Source organism: Scomber japonicus, chromosome 17 (assembly GCF_027409825.1).
Source record: "Scomber japonicus isolate fScoJap1 chromosome 17, fScoJap1.pri, whole genome shotgun sequence".
Taxonomy (NCBI): Eukaryota; Metazoa; Chordata; class Actinopteri; order Scombriformes; family Scombridae; genus Scomber; species Scomber japonicus.
In genome coordinates, this window is record NC_070594.1 from 11,008,004 (window position 1) to 11,014,126 (window position 6,123).

Here is a 6,123-nt window from a genome sequence, read left to right on the forward strand (position 1 = left end):
ATTTTGCTGGAGATAAAAGCATAAATCCAATTTTTCAAATCTTGTTTTGTCATGAGGTCACTGACTTTGGCTATATATTTAAGGTGATAAAACATTTTGTTATTTCTTTGACATGACTGTTAAAATTTAGGTCGGCGTCAATTCAAACATCTAGGTTCTAATGTTCTTTAAATGTATTGTCCTTTAAGTGAGCAGCGATCTTGAGCCTGCCAAATAAAATGACCCCTTTTTTTCTTTTGTTTAATTGCAAGATGTTTTGAGACATCCAGTTTTGTTTTTTTTTCACAATACATTTGCATAATGACTCTACAGGACAGGTCATTTGATGAGGGAGCTATGTAAATTTGAGTGTCATCAGCATAACTATGATAGACAACATTATTGTTTTGAGGGATGTGGTCAAGTCGGAGAATGTATAAGCTAAACAGAGGTGAGCCAAGAATTGACCTTTGAGGTACACCACAGGGCAAGAGCATGCATTTTGAATTATGTTTCCCAATAGTAGGTCAATAGTAAGTCTATGTAAAAGCATACTATGATTGACAGTATCTAAGGCTGCACTAAAATGTAAAAGCACTAAAATTGATGTCTGAGTCACTATTAAAATGAACGTCATAAAAAAGTCCTTTATAAGAGCTGTCCCTGTGCTGTAAATGGCACATTAGCCTGATTAAAATGAATCAAAAGAGTAATTTCAAATTAAGTGTGTTAGCTGATTTTGCCTAAAAAGGGTAAGTTTGAGATGGATTGGAAGTTGCTCCAGGTTGTGGAATCTTGGTTGCCTTTTTTATTTTTAACAACTGCAGTTTTCAAGGATGAGAAAATGTCCCAGACAGAAATGATTCATTCACTATGTTAAGTTAGTGGGCAAATTGTCAAGACAACAAGTAGATGAATTAAGGTGCTGCAATATTTCTAATAAGTATCTCTGCTGATGGGACTGAACTCAGGACTGAAGGTGTGGTTCAGGCTTGAACTAGTCTGAAGCCTAGGTTTTTAAAAAGGGACACAAATTCATCACACTTATCAGCTGAGAGAAATTCAGGAGCTATTTTTGGCAAGGGATTTGTCAGTCTCTCTACCGTAGCAAAAAAGTGCAAGCATGAGTTTTATTTTTGTTTATAATACTGGAGAAAGGGGTAGTCTTGCTTTTCAAGTTGTATTGTTGTAGCAGAGGCCTTATCATAGTGTATTTGAAGTTTACGTAATTTGCATTCAGCTTTTATGCACTCTCCTCTCCTTAGCCTTACACTTGGATCATGTCTCCAGGGTGCTTTGTGTTTTACCCGTGCAATATTGTTTATACTGTAATATACAGTATTTTGGACGTTCTTTGGCAGAACAACAACAGAGTCAGATGTTTCACTTGAAGCTGCAGATATTGCCTGTCTAAAAAGAGCAGCAGTATTGTCAAATAAACACCTATTTTTTTTACAACTGTAGGCTTGTTGGATTTATGGATTAAATCTAACAAACAAATCAAAATACACAGAAAATACAAAAAATACACAGAACTTATCTGATAGGGCCATGTCATTGACCAGTGTTGAAATATGGATACCCTGATGATGATCAAGTCCAGAGTATGTCCTTGAGGGTGGATGGGCTTCATCACATAGTGGCATAGGTCAAAAGTATCAAATAGTGCTTTAAGTGAATTTGCATAATTATCATCAACATAGATGTTAAAGCCACCAGCTATTAGTAGCAAATCAAAGTCTGAGTAAATCACAGATAAGGGTTTACTTTACTGCTTGAGAAAATGTTATGCTGAGTGTATTGGAAGTCTATAAATAATTACAAATAGCATGTGAGGGTGAACATTTAAGAAGAGCACGGAGGTATTCAAATTACATCAAATTAACAATGACACTTGGTGGCATTGGTGTGAATCTTTAAATAGGGTTGCTATCTCCTCCCCCCCATCTGTCCTCCCTGGTGGTGTTAATAAAATTATAGTTCAGAGAGGCTGATTCAATCAGAGTGTTTTCAGTGGTGGCTTTGTCCAGCCAGGTTTCAGTTAAAAGCATAAAAACAAGGTTATGTGGAGAAATAAGATAAAGAAGAAAATATTTGTTTGTGAGGGATCTGGTGTTGAGAAGAGCTAGTTTAGCTGTACATGTAGTGGGTGTTACAGGTATATGGATTCAGAGTCCACGTCTTCTTGATCACCTTTGTTTGTTAAGCATACTTTCAAATTATACTGTTTCTACCATTGCATTGGCCCATTCATTTATGTCAGGAGCTTCAACTGAAGTTATAATAAATCTAGTAGGCAGACCATTCACTTAGGACTCCAACAACCTTAACCCAGACTGTTCTGACTATGCATTCCCATTATAGGAGTGTGACATATCTATGACCAAAGAGTAAGAATACATTGTAAGAAATGTGACACCAGTATATATTCAAAGTGTTTATTGCACTCAAGTTAATAATATTCCACATCAAAATATTACAAAAGAAAAAAAAAGAAAAACCCTGTGCAGAAATAGTGTAGCATTTATATGTTGTGCTCAGAATCACAATTCATCCCCAAATTCAGCTTCACACATTAGTCTCCCAATGCGACATCGTAGCAGTTGTCTCTTTGATGCGAGAGGTCTGTTCAGTGTTGCTGCCAGGCTCAATCCAAAGTGCTCCTCCTCGTCTGGACGGATGCAAAGTGTGCTCAAAAAAAGTGTTGCTTAGGCCTCAAATTCAGACAGTTCTGTGTGTCCTCTCTTGGAGTGCAGGTGTTCCCGGGGCTTTGCAGGGACTCTGGTGTAACAGGGCAGGGGCTCGGCAGGGGCAAATGCTAATTGAAGGTTTGTGACAGGACAGGTTGAGAGTCAGGTGAGCTGCATGCCCCTCCACAACCTCCTCACCCTTACTCTCTACAGGTAGGTAGTACTTCTTGCATTAGCACCATATGATAGCAATGGATGTAACTCATTATGGACATAAAACCATATAAAACTGTGCTGCACTGTGCTGTTAGACTGGAAACATGGAAAAACCTCCTGTCTAATGGAAAACGTCATTCTCTCTCAAAACATCTTGTCCAGGCAGGCTAAAAGCCTGAGCGGCAGCACCCTATCCTGCTCTTATTATAAATCCATGGTTTCTTCCCGTTAAAGGGGAGTTTTTCCTTGCCACTGTTGCCAAGTACTTGCTCTCTGTAAATTAAAGAGTATAGTCTAGACCTGCTCTATGTGAAAAGTGCCCTGAGATTACTTATATTGGCGCTCTATAAATAACACTGACTTTACTTGACAATTTAAAAGCTACCTTTTAAAACTGTTTAGATAAAATTAAAATTGTGCGAAGATTTTGTGGTGTGAAAATGGGAAACTGAATTAATTAAGTGCTGCACTGAATGTACAACAGAAAAACATTGGCTGAGCTGCAGCCTAAATAGTTTTGTTGTTGCTGTTGTTGTTGTTCATTTGCCAGATTTGAGCATTAGTCTTTTGTTTTTATTTGTCTATTGACTCTTAATTCTTTTCTTTGGCATTTCAAGGATATTGACATGCTCTGTTCATTGAGGCTGAAAGCAACCACATATCCAAGCATTCCCCTTCATTTTTTCCCATCACATTGTATATGTGGGTGTTTATGTTTGTGCAATGTATGACTGAGAGAAAAAAAAAAGAAAGACATGAACTACACACATACACAAACTGCACACTGTGTGGTGTGGTATTTGCTTTTTCCTCTTTTAACACCAGCCCATAAAAAGTTTACTGAGAGCCCTCCCTTCTGCTTTCATCAGCATATCACTTTGAGCTCCTATTATGCAAATGAAATCACAGCTCTATAAACCATATGTAAATGGAAAACACAAGCATGTCCAGACCAAATTACAGTCATAAATTTGATCAACACCGCTCTAATAATCAGAACAGTGAGTGAAGCTTTCCTGTTCTGTACTGTTTGCTGAGATTCTTTCCATTCATCAGTGTGATGTGCCAGCTGAGACGTGTCAAATTGCCTGGATTTGAGGCTTGATTGTCAGAAAATTTGTTCGCAGCTTCAATAATTGTGTACTTCATTCAAAACATCTTTTTGGACAGTTCAGAGTACTCATAAAACACAGTCATGGCAAATCAAATTGCAGACAGCTTGTGTCTTTCAAGTCAGCCATGCATAATTGAATTATATAGCGATTCCATTTCATCTCTATGTGTCTATGTAAAATTGCCACAGATGTAACTATGATGTATTGATCAGCTATATGCAAAGTCTAACCTCAAATCATGTACAAAATAGTTAAACATGAAAGTAGTGAGTGTTAAAAAGCATGCTCCAACACATCAAGCAGAGTACAGAGTGAGATGGAAATGGAGAGGTAGATTTAAAGGCCATGTACTGTAGACTGAATGGATCCCAGCTTCTTATGCCCAACAACATTAATAATAAATATAGCCACAAGCAGCCATTAGTGAGGTCCAAGCCTGTGAAGCAAACGGTTTGACAGTGGCAATATAAAACTGATTCATCATTTTGGGTAAGTGCTACATCTTTGAGATAAGAACTCAAGCAACTGCAGCTGAAATTTCAATTTGAAAAATTGCCAATTTTGGTAAGGCTTCTCAGTGCAACCAAAAGTGGTCTCGCTCACTTAAAATCCTTGTCAAAAAAGTCTGACTAAGCATCAATGTCATATCTTTCTTTTAAGTGTATTTTCAGTTTGGTAACCAGATAGTGAATTCTGCTTTACAAAGACCATGTGAACATTTAAAAAACAAACTAAAATAAAATTCAAAAGGTAGTTCATAACCAAATGCTCATTGTACACTAGAAAACAAAACTTTATTCTACTCTATTCTTACATGTTTACCACTGGTGAGGCAAAAACTAAAAAGTCTCATCTGGGTTAACATAGTGAAATACTAATGTTTTTTGTGCCTGCATTCATTACATGTGTTGGCCAGTAGGGGTGCTGATGTATTATCAACTTATATAAAGTTTGTGGTGAACATATTAGCAAACCATGGATGCATGAAGAGAACTGGATACATTTCTTTGGAAGTGGGACACCATTCATTCCTATGAAAGTTGATCAGGCACAAGAATTTTTAAAAAGACACTTTAATGGGCCCAAGCCTCCCTTGGAGCAACAGGCTCTGCTGACTGAGACAGCTAACTTGAATATAAAGATATAAAACAGATTTACAGATGTCTTTTTCACAATATAAGTCTAAGGGGGAAAAGTTTTTTTTTTGGCCCGGTAGCATTATGTGATGTTATAAGTCATGAATAGGGGAATATCTACCTCTTTAGCTGCAAGCTGCTTTGCTATGCTAACTAGCCAGTTGATAACTATGTCTGATGTCTTTTTTTTTACTGTACAGTTGGTTTATTAAAGGGTCTATGGCTGCTGCTGCTACTGAAAACAACGGTGCTGAGAGCAGTGAGACTGAACCAAATCAAGAGCTGAGAAATGCTTCAACTCATTATAAAACGAACAATTATCACCTGCAGAGTCAGGTGATAATTATGTATGGATTCACTGATATGAGAAACCCTATACACATATTCATTTTATTCATTATTGATAAAAACTATTGTTTAAAGCATCTTACATTTTTTTAAGTGACAGTTATAAAACAAATTAAAAGTTTTATAAAAGAATGGCAATATCCCAGCTAAAATTGATGTTAAAAAGGTCTTAGATGATTAAAGAATTTTCTGGTATAACATCTTCAAACACTCTACTGAGAGTCTTAGGCCATATTTAAAATAGCTCCACCATGTTAAAGATCTAAAATGGTAAGCAGTGCTTTGCTATATTTTCCATGGTGGAAAGGATGTGCAAAATAATGAGATGTCAGACCATTAACACAATTGTGTGAAAAGCCCTGATATAAAGCACTGTTTTTCTGCATTATATATACTATATACAATCCAGAGAGGTAGAGAGACATCTCAGTAAAAGAGAAGAATAGCCAGAAAATTATCAACTGGTGTGTGGTGTGCAGGCTCTCTTGTTTGGCTCCCGCTGCGTTAATGGGCTCTGGTCCATATCCAGAGTTTGACCTGCCCAGCATGACACTGCTTACTTTAGCTTTCACACAGACTGTGACCCTATCACCTTTACAGCAGCTTCACAAGTGACTGACCACTGTGTTTGTGTGCGGT